Below are 15,266 nucleotides of genomic sequence, written 5' to 3'. Positions count from 1 at the left end.
TGATAGTAACGGGCCCGGGTGGGTCCCCTAGTTGTGCCGAGCGTACCATCGTAGACAAGATGCCAACAAAAGGGGAAGCGGGCTGATGGGGTGTCTGGGGACTCTTTGTTCTGTCTTTGCAACCAGACAGCGATCTAAAACTGTTCTAAAATAACATGTTAACAGCAACAAAACCCCAAAAGTCAGAGCCTGCAGTGTCAAACCCTCAGAGCGAAAGCCGTTGTCCTTCCAGAAGCTCAGGGGGGTCCTGGGACCTGACCTTTGTTGCTTCTTGGGTCTTGCTCTCGTCACTCTCCACCTGGGGGCCTCAGTTCTGCCTCTCGACTCTGCCCTGCGGCCCCCACGGGGAATCCTGGGGCCAGCTGACCTTGCCACCCGCCCGCACCGCCGCACTCCGGGTAGCTCCTGGCTCCGTCTCCCAACCCCCGCCCTGCGCCACTGCTCAGTGGGTTCCCTGGCGGGTCCCGATGTCCAAGCAGCGCCCTGGCGGCCTGCGCAGCTGTGGATGAACGGCCGAGCGGCGTGGGCCTCCCAGCTCTCAGTGCAGGTGGCGTAAGGTGTTCGCAGTCCCGCCGGCGGAGGCACCCGCAGATGGGCAGCGCTGACGGCACCGCCTCCCCGTGGGGCTGGCTCACTCCAGCGCGGCCGGCCTGGTGCAGAGGACGGCTCTTCTCGTCCTCCTTAAAGATCTGGAGGGCTCTCCAAGCCCTCTTGCCCTCTCGTCGCCCGCCCCTCCCATTCGGCACTTCCGTGGGAGTCGCCTCTCCTCGGGAACTCGTCTCTCCCGGGGACGCGGAACACAGAGGCCACTCACAGAAGGGGCGTTGAATGGCAAGGGAGGAGGAGACTGTCCCCGTGCCTGTCTAGCCTCACGGTCTTGCCTCCTGGTCTCGCCTCCTGGTCTAGCCTCCTGGTCTAGCCTCCTGGTCTAGCCTCATGGTCTAGCCTCCTGGTCTCACCTCCTGGTCTAGCCTCCTGGTCTAGCGTCATGGTCTCATGTCCTGGTCTCACCTCCTGGTCTAGCCTCCTGGTCTAGCGTCATGGTCTCACGTCCTGGTCTCACCTCCTGGTCTAGCCTCCTGGTCTAGCCTCCTGGTCTCGCCTTCTGGTCTCGCCTCCTGGTCTCGCCTCCTGGTCTAGCCTCCTGGTCTAGCCTCCTGATCTAGCGTCATGGTCTCACGTCCTGGTCTCACATCCTGGTCTAGCCTCCTGGTCTAGCCTCCTGGTCTAGCCTCCTGGTCTAGCGTCATGGTCTCACGTCCTGGTCTCACCTCCTGGTCTAGCCTCCTGGTCTAGCCTCCTGGTCTAGCCTCCTGGTCTAGCGTCATGGTCTCGCCTCCTGGTCTCGCCTCCTGGTCTCGCTGCTCTAGCAGCGGCACCTTGGTTGTTCGCAGACCTCCTCGGGCATCGTCTGCAGAGTGGAAACGGTGACGCCGCCTGTCCCGCTGCCCGGGCATGGGCGCTGATGCAGAGGAAACGGCAGCAGCCCGGCCTGCGGCGGCACCGAGGAGGTGGTAGCTGGTGTTTTCCTATCCCCAGGCCCCTCCCCCACGAGCAGCTCCTGGCCCCACCGCAGAAGGGGGCTCCGTGGGCCCCCGAGGCCCTGTGACGTCCGGCTTCCCCAGGGGGCTGCCTGTCACCCTCGTCCCGGCCCCCCACCCCGCCTCCGAGAGCCTCAGCCTCTCGTCCCGCGTCCGTCCATGTTCGTCGAGGCATGAAGCGACTCGTGGTAATAAGAGACGAGCCTGATGAGCCCCCCCAAGCGCCCCGCAAATAAGCAGGGTGTTCGTGGAGGAAAACCGACGCGACCCATCTCTGCTAATTAGATCCCATCAGCGCTTCCACAGGGTTGCCTCGTTTTGTTTGTTTGGTGGGAGCGAGTCTGTTTTTCTTATTTTCCTTAAAACACGAGAAGAAAGCAGCAGACTCCGCAGTGCTCTGGTCCCGCTGGGCTGTCGGGGAAGTGGGTGTCGCTTTCTCGGGCTCGGGGAGTCACGGGGGGCTGAGTCTCTGGGTCCAGAGAAGAGAGCACGGATACGCCGGTCACTCGGCCAGCATTCTGAGCCCCGCCGTGTGCCCAGGGCTGGTGACCCACGTGTGCGTTCGACCCGTTAGCGTGTGCCCACGCTCGTGGGGAGCCCAGACACCCAGACAGGTCACCGCCACGCGTGCGGTCAGTGCGTGCAGGTGTGCCGGCTGTTGCCAGAGCTCAGAGGAGGGACAACGGGACTCGTCTAGGATCAGGCAGCGTGGAAGTCGCCCTGCCTCCCACCCGGGCCAGGTGATGCGGGGCTGGCTCTGGGGAGGAGAGTAGGAAGATGTGAGATGGGATTTGTGGGTCACTCTTGCTACCTCTGCTCAGCCGATGGTCCCCGATGGCCTTCTCAAAGAGGCAGAGAAAACCCCCAAATGAGACCCTCCTGGGCTGCGGCCCTTCTTCCACCCCCATGTCCTGTGGTCAAGGGCAGGCCCTCCGCCTGAGCCTGGTTCCCACCTCACCTGTGCAGGTGTCTGATCTCACTGGCACTCTCACCCTCTCCTCGGCCAAGTCCTTCCCATCAGGGTGCCCTGCTAAGGCTCCTTCTGGTCTCTTCCCTAGGTCTTTCCCTCGCTCCAGACCTCCTGAAGGTGCCACCTCCATTTGCCCCCACCCCTCGCTGCCCTCCCACCCTTGCCCCCCCCCCCACCTCTGAGACTTCCCGGTCAAGGCTGCCTGCGATCTCCGTGTGGTGTGTCTGCACCTTCTGACGGCCCTGCCCGCTTGCCCGTGGCTGGCCTTGCTCGTTGTTGACCTCTCCTTCCTCTTGGCTTTCAGAAGCCCACAGTCTCTGGGGATCCTCCTGCCTCCCCGACTCCCCTCCCTTCTGTTTTGGGGCCTCCTCCTCCTGCAGCAGTCCACTAAATGTGGGGGGTCACCTTTGCCAGCATTGCCACCCCTGCCCGCCCCCCGTGGCCTTGGTTGCCGTCACCTGCCAATGGCGTCCTCACCCACATCTCCTGCCAGAGTGGCTGTGACCAGCCCCAGACCTCCTGGACCTGGCCAGGGTCTTCCAGTCCTTCCTCAGCACCGCCCCCCAAACTGAGCCCCCTTAGTGCTACACCCGTGTGCCTGTTGTCCCAGCGAGGTACCCACCTTGTCACCCAGGGTCTTGGGCTGAAATCTCAGTGTTACCCACACACACCCCCTTTGTGCTACTCATGTTGAGCTCCCGGGGTCTTGCGACAGCCTCCTGGCCGTCTCCCTGCCTCAGCCCGGAACCCAGCTGGGCAAGGACAGAGGTGGGCTGGGGATCCCAAAGCGGCTGCCTGTGCCCTCAAGCCAGCTGCCCACCGGCCTTTTGCGATGGACTGTGGTGTGCTGTTGCAGGGCTGTGTTCTGTGGGCTGGCAGACTAGGGGTGTCCAGAGCGTCAGGTCCCCTTCCTGTCCCCTGTGCCCGCTTCGTCCTCCTGGGGGGCAGGTGGAGGATGGGGTGGTGTGGGGGCTGGCTCCGACTGGGCGTTCCTCCCCACCTCGCCTCCCCCCTCCTGGAATGCGGGCTGTGAGGCGCGGTCCGCCCGGCCGGCCGGCAGGGCTGAATGGGGCCGTGTCCCCGCAAGAGAGCATGTGTGAGCGTGTTCTTTCCACGGACCCCCACCTGGAAACCGCTCCGGGCCTCGCCCTGGAAACAAACACTCCGTGGCCAGGGAGGCCGACGTGTTGGCGCTGCCCGGGGCGGGCGTTCCCTCCTTGTGGCAGTCTCCAGGGGACCTGCTGCCCATTTGGCCCTGGGTACTGAGAAGGGCATTGTCCTCCTGCGGGGGGGGCCTTGTGGGTAGGTTCTGCCCTCCCTCCTCCCTCTCCCGTCCTCCTCTCTTTCACGCCTCTTCTCCAGGGCTCCTGTTAAGAGGAGCTGGCTTCTGTTCCCCCAAGAAGTAGCCCAGGTGGGGAACAGCCCTGGGGCATCCCATATGCCAGGACCCATGTTGTGGAAGGAGCCAGGAAGCCCCAGGTTCGAATCCCAGCCCTGCCACTCACATGCTGTGTGACCTCCGGCAACTTTCTTAACCTCTCTGAGCCTTGGTTGCCTCTTCTTTAAAGTGGGCCACTAATACTACTTCTCTTATAGGTGGCTTTAAGGAAAAGGGATAATGAGATGATGTTTGAAAAGTACCTAGCAGAGAACTATATGAAGCGTTAAGTGGCTGCTGGCCTATTACGGATTTGGAGTTAGGGGATGGGAGCATCAGGGGCTCAGGCTCCCTCCACACTGGGGAGGTTGTCCTGCCTGGTGCAGTAGCATCCTGGGAACCCCAGAACGTGCGTCATCTTGGCACCAGGAGTGGCTGCGTTTCAGAGGAGAAAGGAGTCATTCCTCCAACTTAGCGTGATAGGTGCCCAGAGAGGTTTAGAACCTTCCAGGAGGAAAGGACCTTGGTGGTCAGTGTGAACCCTCCATCCAGAACAGGAAGTCCCTCTCCACACATGGGGGCCCAGCCTCTGCCTGGACACCCTCTCGGACAGGAGGCTGCTTCTCTGCAAGGCAGCCCACCGTGTGGCCGGGCAGCAGTGGTGGCTTCCAGGACCCGCTTACACACCCTGCCCTGCCGACCCCTCACTCTCCACCAAATGGGGAGGCCTCCCAGGGCGGGCTCTGGGCTCCCCTCACCTCTGCGCCCCCGGGAGCCAGCACAAGGTGGTCTCAGTGGGGGGTGGCTTTGCCCCCCAGGGGACATGTGACGACATCTGCAGACACTGTTGGTTGTCACAGCCTGCGGTGGTGGGGGGGGGGTGTCGCGTGTCGTGGGCATCTGGCGGGTCTGGAGGCCGAGGACACGCGGAATACCCCGCAGCGGGTACGTGGGACAGACAGCCTCCACCTCTAGGGCGACCCGCCAAGCCGGCCGTGCTGCCGAGCGGGGTTGAGAAACCCTGTGCTGAACCCACATCCGACCCTAAGGGCCGTGCCCGGACCAAACACAGGATTCCCTGTGTGGGTTTGTTGGGATTTCAGAGACTGAGCGAGGATGGGGAAAAAAGTCATCCAACTTCATTTCCATCTGGCATCCAAAAAGGAGGATTTTGCAAAAGAACTCCATTTAAAAGAAAAAAAAATCTTAGATTTCCCTTTCTTGCATCATGAGTTTCTTTATTAGCACCTACTAGGCGCCAGGCACTCTGCTAAGCGGGAGAGACTCCTAGACTCAGAGGTGGGGGACCCCTGCCGAGGCCCCGTTAAAGGGCTGCACGTGCAGCTGGGGACACGGTGGCGGGAAACCAGCCCTGCCCTTACCGTGCTCAGCCCTGCCCGCCCGGCTCCCCTCCCCACAGAGGGGCCTGTGTTCCTTCGAAGCCTCGGGACTTGCAGAGCACGGAGGCAGGGAGGTGGGGCTGGAAATGCGAACCTCGGTTCTGTCACTGCCTTGTTTCTGTGACCTTGGGTGAACCACTCCAACTTCTGGGCCTCAATTTCCCAAACCTGCCCAACCCACCTGGGTCGGTTTCCTGTGGCTGCCGCAACAAAGTTCCACGAACTGGGCACCTTAAAACACAGTTCCGGAGTCCAGAAGTCCCACATCAGGGTGTCGGCAGGGCTGGTCCCTTGGGCTCCCAGGGAGAGCCCGTTCTGTGCCTCTTCCTCGCCGCTGCCGGGGCTGCCCGCAGTCCCTGGGGATCCTTGGCTTAGAGATGTGTCGCTCCGAGCCACCGCCATTGTCACTTGGTCGTCTTCCTGTGTCTCCGGGTCTCACGTCATCTTCTTTCTATGTGTGCGTATGTCTCCAAATTCCCCTCCTTTTAGAAGGCAGCCTCACTGGATTAGGGCCCACCCTAATCCACCATGACCATGAACTTGATTACATCTGCAACCACCCTATTTCCAAATAAGGTCACATTCTGAGGTTCTGGGTAGACATGAATTTGGGGGACACTATTTAATGCAGTACATAACCTCAAGGGGGCCAGTGTGCTTAAACTCGGATCGTTAATAAAGGCTCGAGGTCTGAAGCCTCCGCGGCCTCTCTCAGGTGGGTTACCGTGCACAGAGTCCTGGCCCACAGGCCCTGGTACCTGCTTTCTGTCCCCGGGTGGACCCAGACCGGCTTGGGCAGAGAGTAGAATGCAAAGGAGTGAGCAGCCCCAGGTTAGTGTCTGAGCTGCTCCAAGGTCAGGCCAAGGGGACCCGTCGTCGGGGAGTGGAGATGGGTCTGGCCAGCACTGGGGAGGGGGACTGTGTGTTTGCACGACAATAAATGCCTCTTGATGGGCTGTGGTTTGCACAGGGACTTGATGCCAGATCAAGTTGTCCGCATTGATTGGATGGCCACAAAACCCTGTCACGGAGCAGGAGAGGAGTGGGGGGCTGCCTGATGGCCTATCCCCACACAGCCCTGGGCATCCTCAGGGTCACTGGGGAGTTAGGGGCTGAGTGACCAGAGCAGGTGAGGCTCTGCCCTGGAGAGGCCCTGGATGTCCCTCAGTGGGACAGTTGTGACCCTAGGACCAAGGAGCTTCTCCCCTCCCCCTCCCTCTCCAACTCTGTCCCTCTCCCTCCCCCTCCCCCAGGGCAGGCAGAAGCCAGGGTGGCCTGTTGGGAAGGCGTCCCATTTTTAATGAACAAATTACCGTCCTTGTTAGCAGCACGAACAGGGCTTTGGGGGATCAAGGGAGCCGGAGCTTGGGAAACAGCCACCAATTTAATGAAGAGGATGAATTCCAGATGTGGCCTCTGGCCCTGCAGACAGCTGCCATCTCTGGGCTCCTGGTGAGGAATCCGGTGCTACTGGACAGGACCCGGGGTAAGGGGGGAGCAGCAACGGCCGGCGAGGTCTGGGGCTGCCCAGGGCTCGCCCCCCCCCCCCCCCGGGGCCAGGTCCCCTCCTTTGCCAGCACAACGACCCCTTGTCCCAAGAAACTCAGGATCTCCACGTGCTCGGGGGTGTCTACTTAGCAACCGCCGTCTGAGAAAACACGTAACGAACACGGGCTGCCCTGGATTCAGTGTCCCTTCTAAATGGATTTCTAGCTTATTAGTTGCAACAGCAGCGCACACTTCTGACAGATAACCGCAGGTGCGTGAGGCATATGGATGCCGTCAGCAGACAGGGCGTGGCACCCACCTTCGCTGCAGGACAGCCCCCGACCGTGACAGCTCGGCAGCCCTGGGCGCATGGGTCGGAGCCCACTGGCCCAGCTCCCTGGATGCTGGGAGCAGACTGGGCTCAGACTGCGGTGTGGGCTGTGATTTTATCCTGAGTCCCAGGAGGGAGAGGAAGGGCTCAGGGTGGAAGAATGGACTCTGAGCTGTGCTTGCAGTGAGAGGGAAAAAAAAGAAAAGTGGATTAACGTGTGTTCCCCTCTCCCCCCACCTCCCTTGCTTCCTTTATTTACCCTCTCTCTTTCCTCCCTCCCTCCCTCCCACCTCCCTTCCTTCCTCCTCTGCACACACCTGTTAAGCACTGCTAGAGACACGTCACGGGGCCAGGCCCATTGGGCAGGACACAACGATGGAAAACGCCCGGTCTTAGCCTTCTAGAAGCTCCGAGACTTCAGTTGGGAAAATAAGCAAAGGGGTTGCTTCTTTCCGGGAGGGTGGTATTAATATATTTCCCACTTGCTCCTTAACCGGAGAGCCTGTTTTCAGCTGTCTCATCTGTTGGGGAGCGATCTAAAATTTTATTTAAAGAAAGCATTCTACTCCTTAAAGAAAAAGGCAAAACAGGCTGGAGCCGCTGGTACCTAATCCACGCGTTTTACGGTGTGAATGGAAACAGAGGGTCAGAGAGGTGCCGGGACTTACCCAAGGTCTCGCAGCGCACAGGCAGTGCCAGGCCCCGGCCAGAGCCCAGGTGTTCGCGCCACCCTGTCCGGGGCCCCTCCCACCTCCTCCTGCAGGTGTGGACTTTGGGGCTGTCCTTGGAGGACCCGGCAGGACCCCTCGGAGCCCCTGGGAAGGAAGAGGCCAGCCACCCACGTCCTGCCCGGTGCCTCTCACTCGACGGGCAGCTTCCTCTCCCGGAGGGCTCTTCGCTGGCAGTGGCGGGTGTCGAGTGGGCCTGGTTTAGCGAGTGGTTTCCATGAAGAGCAGAGCTGCATCCCCTGGGAGCCAGAGCCGGGCGGGGGTGGGGCCAGGGGAGCCAGGCGCTGTCTGTGTCATGGATTTTATCGACTCGTAAACAAGGCTGGAGAATAAACAATTAAAATTGGCTGATGCATGCGGCTGCCTCAGCCAGCTGCCTGTCAGGGAGGCCTGTGCCGCCCGAGCTGCCCCGCACGGGCCTGGCGCAGCTGCTGCCGGCCCATGGCTGCGTGACCCGACCCAGGAGGGCAGGGGCGAGGGTCTCGGGCTCACTCCCCACCCGGTCTCCCGACCCCAGCAAGCTGCCTCTGAGCACGCCAGACGCCCTGCACTCTGCGTATGCTTAGACGGGTGGCCAGTGGGGGGGGGTTGGGGCCCCAGCACCCTCCGCCTGGGGAGATGGGATGGGACAGTCCTCGGTGTAGGGCCCCTGACAGCAGCTCCTCACTCGGCCACTGGCTAGCTATGTGACCTCAGAGCGGTGACCCAAACCCTCCGACCCTGAGCTTCCTCATCTGCGGAACCGAGAGGAGAATGCTTGCCCTGGGAGGGGGACCCTAAAAACTAGATAGAATAACGGGTGCAACAGCACAGGATGACAACTCCGGTTACTGCACATCCGTGAGGATGCGGGAGGTTGGAGGAAGGCTGCCATTCCATGAGTCCTGAGAGCGGGGGTGAGAGGCACAGCTGTGACACTCATACTTGCATCAATTCTGCACGCCACGCCATGCCACCTCCCCAGGTCACCAGTTGGAGTGGGGACGGGGACCTGGGTGTGCTGACACCTTGCCCTGCTCACTGACCAATACGCCAGGCTGCCTTCTCCCATGGAGGCCCCCACGGCCTGTACACTCACCCTGTGTGTCTCCTCTTGTGGGGGTTCCCCTCTTGCAGGTGGGTCCCCTCTTGTGGGAGGTTCCATCTCCGGGGCTTCTTTCCTCTTATGGCCCAGAGGTTCTGTCCCCAGGCTGCCAGGACCCCAGTCTGGCAGGCTTCCCCTGTGCGTGTCCATGCACGGGACAGGTCAAGTGTGTTAGGACAGGCAGGAGAGGGCCCTGGGACCAGAAGACTGGGGGAGCCCCCACTCGGTGGCCGCACTGTACCCCCCCAATGGCCAGGACCTCTGATTCCGTGCTACCGCATCTCAAGGACTTCCCCGCCAGCCGCGCCCTTGGGCGGCTTAGCAGCGGCCCGGCCAGCAGGGAGCCCGACAGGACGGGGCCTGCCCTCCCCAGCTTCCCGGCCCCTCGCCGCCCTTCTGGCTGTGTCTACGCATTCCCGGGAGGACGGGCCTTGCCAGGGCCTGTGGACGCCAGGCCTGAACTGACGCTGCCCCCAGCAGGCCCTCCTCCAAACTCCCTGCACCCCAGTTTCCTGCCTGCCCCGGGGGCCGTGGCCAGCAGCTGGGGCCATCTGGGGCTGGCCTGGGCGCCAGGCCGCCTTCCCACGCCTCCATACCCCACTGGGAGGCCGCCAGTGGTGCTGGCCATTTCAGGCCAGGAGGAGACAGCTTTTCTTCCAGTGACCCCCTGAGGCTGCCCTGGGTGACACCCTTATGACAGGCAGCTCCTCTGGGCCACCAGGGCCAGTGGGCACACGCAGAGCTGAGAGCCACACATGGCTCTGTGGGAGGCTGGCGCTGTGCGGGGCCTCTGGGTGGCACAGGGGCCACCTTCCCGGGCCTGGCCACACCCAGTATTGTGCCCGGGTGTCCTCTGGCCACACTGTCAGTCAGAGCCGTGCACAAGGGAGCCACGCAGCAATGGCATTAATAATCTGCAGTGACTCCCCCATTTCTACGTCCCGCACACGCAGGGCCGCGCCCGCTGCACACGGGGCCCCCTCACCCGGGCCTGCTCCTCCCTCTCTTCACACCTGCCTCTCCCCCTCCGCCCTGCCTTGCCCGCGCCCCGTGTCTCACTCCCGGCCTTGGCTCGAGTATCCAGGCGTTCAGCAGATGCTCGTAGGACACCCACTGTTTCCGGCGCGTGCCAGGGGCTGAGGGCAGTGTTGGGACAACAGCAACAGGCCAGAGTCTGTTCTCGGGGCCTTGACGTTCTGGTCGAGGCGACACCCAACAGAGTAGACAAGTCGGATTTATATGTCAGATGCTGATGAGTGCTGGGGGGAAGAAGGACAGGGCCTGCCGTGTGTGTGTGTGTGTGTGCATGTGTGTGCACTGTATGTCTGTGTGTATGTGTGTGCATGTGTGTGCACTGTATGTTTGTGTGTATGTGTGCGTGTGTGTGCACTGTATATCTGTTTGTGTGTATGTGTGTGCGTGTGTGTGCACTGTATGTTTGTGTGTATGTGTGCGTGTGTGCACTGTATATCTGTTTGTGTGTATGTGTGTGCGTGTGTGTGCACTGTATGTTTGTGTGTATGTGTGCGTGTGTGTGCACTGTATATCTGTTTGTGTGTGTGTGCGTGTGTGTGCACTGTATGTTTCTGTGTATGTGTGTGTGTGTGTCTGCACTGTATATCTGTTTGTGTGTATGTGTGTGTGCACTGTATGTGTGTGTATATGTGTGTGCATGTGTGTGCACTATATGTCTGTTTGTGTGTATATGTGTGTGCATCCGTGTGCATGTGTGTGTGCACTGTAGGTCTGTTTGTGTGTGTGTATGTGTGCACTGTATATGTGTGTATATGTGTGTGCATGTGTGTGCACTATATGTCTGTTTGTGTGTATATGTATGTGCATCCGTGTGCATGTGTGTGTGCACTGTAGGTCTGTTTGTGTGTATGTGTGTGTGCACTGTATATGTGTGTATATGTGTGTGCATGTGTGTGCACTATATGTCTGTTTGTGTGTATATGTGTGTGTGTGCGTGTGCATGTGTGTGTGCACTGTAGGTCTGTTTGTGTGTATGTGTGTGTGCACTGTATATGTGTGTATATGTGTGTGCATGTGTGTGCACTATATGTCTGTTTGTGTGTATATGTGTGTGCATCCGTGTGCATGTGTGTGTGCACTGTAGGTCTGTTTGTGTGTATGTGTGTGTGCACTGTATATGTGTGTATATGTGTGTGCATGTGTGTGCACTATATGTCTGTTTGTGTGTATATGTGTGTGCATCCGTGTGGATGTGTGTGTGCACTGTAGGTCTGTTTGTGTGTATGTGTGTGTGCACTGTATATGTGTGTATATGTGTGTGCATGTGTGTGCACTATATGTCTGTTTGTGTGTATATGTGTGTGTGTGCATGTGCGTGTGTGTGCACTGTAGGTCTGTGTGTGTGTGTGTATGTGTGTGGTCGTTTATCCATCCTAGGGTGGCAGGGAGACGGGCACAGCAACCAGAGCGCTGGGACTCCAACTTTGTCCAACAGATTCCCTCTCCCGCCGCCCACCTTCCAGTGGGACAGCCAAGTTCTTGCCTCTAGGGTCTTGCAAAGCAGCACCTGGGAGGGAAGGGCATCTTTATGCCCAGGAGAAGGGCTGCCTTGAGGCTGTCCAATCTAGAACAGTCTGAGGACGTGAGGCTCAGGCCCTCGGCTGCGGGTCCTGGGGTCGGGGAGCTGTCCAGTAGCTGACCTCCCCCTCGAGCCCACCAATTGCCATCCCCAGGGGCCGGCCAGGTCGGATGGTACCAGGTGGGCCCCTGGGATTGGGGAGGTTTAACATGAGTAGGTTTGGGGAGGTGGCTTTTGAGATGGGAAAAAATATCAAGTAGACCTGGATTGGAATCGCAAACATGTCTGTAAGCTACAGGACTGTCTTCTTAACCTCCAAGCCTCTGTTTTCCCTTCTGTTAACTGGGGGTGTTGGAACCTGCCGTGTGAGCGCCCTGTGGGGAGCAAAGGACATAATGCAACCAAAGGGACCAGGACAGACCTGCCACACGACAGTGCTCAGAGAAGGAGGGGCGTTGAGATACGGCTGGGGAGGAAAGGGACAGGGACAAAAGGAGAAGAGGGCTGAGGACCTGGGGCCAGCTCCGAGCCCTCACTGTGCGTCCCCTCAGCCCGCCCCGGAGGGGAGGAGGAGGAGTGAGGCTGGCAACCTGCCCTTGTCACGTGCCTAGAACCCCTGCTATTTAATGGCCACTTTCAGCAGTGTCTTCTGGAAGCCTCTGCCTAATCCAGTTAACACCGCCTGCGATCCGATTACTGTGTGTTAAGAAACCCCAAATCTGATCAGTAGGCATCATATGAGTGGCACGGGGTGGGGGCCGCTGCAGAGAAGGGGTTCAACGTTGGGTGCCATCTGCTCCCTCCCCCGAGGTCTCCAGACCTTCCAGGGGATGCCCTGCCTCTGGGTCCAGAGTCCTGGGCCAGAGCTGCGCAGGGTACCCCAGGGCCCTGAGCACGTGCCTCATGGCCTCTGGGGGAACCCGCTCCCCCAACATCTCGCACGCCCCCGCCATAGTTGTTCCTTTGGGTGGAGCTGCCTGCACAGAGAGGAGGAAGGTGCTCTTTTGGCTAAGACCAGATGGGGAACAGGTGCTGAGATTCCCTTTCTTTGTGCTCCCCCCAAAAGTGTTGAGTTTCGGAGGTGCCCAGCAACTGGAATTACAGAGGCATTTGGGCCCCTCAGGAGCAGCTCGGATCCAGGGCTGGCAGAAGGACCCATGGAGCCCCACGTCTGCACTGGAACAGTCCCGGTCAGAGGACAAGGATGGAGGCACCCAGCCCACCAAGGGAGCGGGAGCCGGGTGGAGAGGAGGAGGGGGACAGTCGTGCTGGGCACTTGGGAAAGCCCCTCCCACCCCCTCCTTGGGCCTCCTGGACGCCAAGCGTACAATGAACAGGCTGGACCAGCTGAACTCTGAGCGTTCTTCCCACATGGCTCCGGGGTGATCTTGTGACTCCATTGTGCTGGGGACATCCCTGTGTTGCAGATGCAGCATTCTTGGGGTGAGCTGAGGTTAACACCCCAGAATGTGCTTGGGAGACGGGCATGTGGACCAAGCCATGCACCTGTGACCCTTTGGTGCCATCGGTGCCCCGGAGTGCTTGGTGTCGTGCGTGAGGGCACAGTAGGCCCTCCCTGCACATGTGTTCCTGTCCTCATTCCAGAGAGGGGGAGAGCCTGGAAGCTGCCGCCAGGGCGGGCCTGCGGGTCCGGTCCCCACCCCCATCATCTGTGCACCCTCCACCAGCCTCCCTCGGTCCCTGCCTTCTCTTCCCTCTTCCTGCCCCAGGCTTGGCTCAGGGTGACGGCTCCTAGTATGTCCCGGCTAGACTCCAGACAGCCACATTTCTGGAAGCCAGCTAACCATGCAGGGAGCTGGCAGGGACAGATGGCTGGAGGCGCTGCCGGGGGCACGGGGAGGAGGTCGTCGCAACCTCCGTGCAGTTGGCTTGCTTGAAAAATAAAAAAGCCGCACACCCTTTCCCTCCAACCCTCCTCCCTCTTTGGCTGGGCTCCGACTCCATTTTGATCATTTTAATTTTTATTATCCGGATAAAATCTGCTCTCACACATTGTAATCATACAGGTGTAACCCGCCGGCAGGTGCAGCGCCGCCGCGCGCAGCCAGCCTCCAATTCCGGCGCGGTGAGGGGCAGAGGGACCTGGATCATTCCAGGCAGTGGATGGAGCCAGGCTCGCGGGGGCTTGGCTGAGGACCACACGCACGACATGCTTCTCCAGTGGTGGATTTCCCTGCCTTTTTCTGAGTCGGGGGGCTGTTAGTAGACAAGTTGCAGTCCCCCAAGTGCATTCTTGCTGACGCATCAAGGCAGGTGCCTGCCATCGGCATCAGTGGAAAGGGGCCACGGAGGTCATCTCCCTCCTCTTACAGGTGAGGGGCCAGGTGCATTGACAGCACGAACCCTGTGTCCCCAGCCGGGCCAGGTTTGCTTCTGGCCACCTTTGACTCCTAACTGAACCTCCAGTGCATTGGCTACCTGGCCCCTCGTACCTTCCCAGAGCTTGACACCTCCCCCCGTCCCCCCACAGCCCCGACAGCTGCGATGGCTGCCCCCAGGCGCTAGCCCACTGCACAACCCGGCAGCCTCCCCAGCGCTCGGTCACGTGCCCATGTTAGTGGGGAGCGCTGGGGAGGGACCCCGGTATCCTGGTGTCTTCCCGTGCTTTTCTCCATGCCACGTGCTAGTTCCTGTGCACCCGGCATCTCAGGTGGACGGTGTGCCGGGTGAGAGGCAGGACACCCAGGCAGGTTAGAATCTCAGGTTAACATTCATCTTCTGGCACCCGCGTGCGCCAGTCTGCAAGTCTCTTCTGCACGTCCCGCAGGCTCACAGCCTTGGGTCTGGAGAGAGGTTCGAGTTTAACTGGGTGTCCTGTGTTTGTGTTTGGCTAAAACTGGGTGCCCCACCGTGGAGCCCAGGAGGAGCGTGAGATCTCGGGGGGTGTTGACTAGAAGCCCTACCGCAACACCCCAAGCCACCGCTAGTCCCCTATAGACGTCCCAACCTCAGCGGGCCCCTCCCTGGCTCTAGGTGCCCGCTCCAGAGCAGGAGCAGTGAGAACTTGCCACGACCAGGCACGGACTCGCTCACCAGGTGTTCTCGGCGAGGAAGGGCAGATTTGCTGGGCCACCACTGGGCCCTCCGGCCTCTGAGGTTCAGCGTCTCTGACCCATGTTTTCTCTGCACCGTTGAGAACCCCACGTCTAATAGGCCAGGGTCCGAAGGAGCAGCCCTGGGTCTGGCGAGGCAGTGAGCGTTCAGGGCCTGGGCCGGGGCAGGGGCTCGGCTCACGTCCTTGGCGGTGGGCAAGGCCAGCTCTGAGTCACTGGCGTGATTCTCGAGGGACGCTCGGGCTTTCGAGCATGGTCCCCAACAGGGGAAGGAGGTGTGGGTTCCTGGTGCTCAGTCACACTGGCGCACGCCTGGATTACCGTGGCAGCCTCGGAACCAGCCCCTCGGATGCAGCCTCCCCTCTGCACCCATCCTCAGACAGCCGCTCACTTCTTGTCTCGCCGAATGTCCTCTTTCATCCAACGCCTCCCTCTTCTCAAAGGCCCTCGCCGGCCCCCTGCTTCCTATTGAGTCAAGACTTCGATTCCCTTTAAGGGTTTCAGAGGCAGCCTCAAGGAGTCTGTCACCGGCTGCATCCTTGTACCCTTTCTGGCCACCTGCATGTCCCCAGGCCCCTGGCCATTTGAAGGTGGCCACATCCTGGAGAGGAGGGGACACACGGGCAGATAATTCTGGCTGGCAGCTGCCTGCTTTCTCTTTAAGGCTCTACGGGTTTCAGTCCTTTCTCAGTTCACCTGATTACAGCAAGGACAAAGA

The sequence above is a fragment of the Microcebus murinus genome, chromosome 18, assembly GCF_040939455.1.
Source record: "Microcebus murinus isolate Inina chromosome 18, M.murinus_Inina_mat1.0, whole genome shotgun sequence".
Lineage (NCBI taxonomy): Eukaryota > Metazoa > Chordata > Mammalia > Primates > Cheirogaleidae > Microcebus > Microcebus murinus.
Note: the sequence above shows the minus strand (reverse complement) of the source record.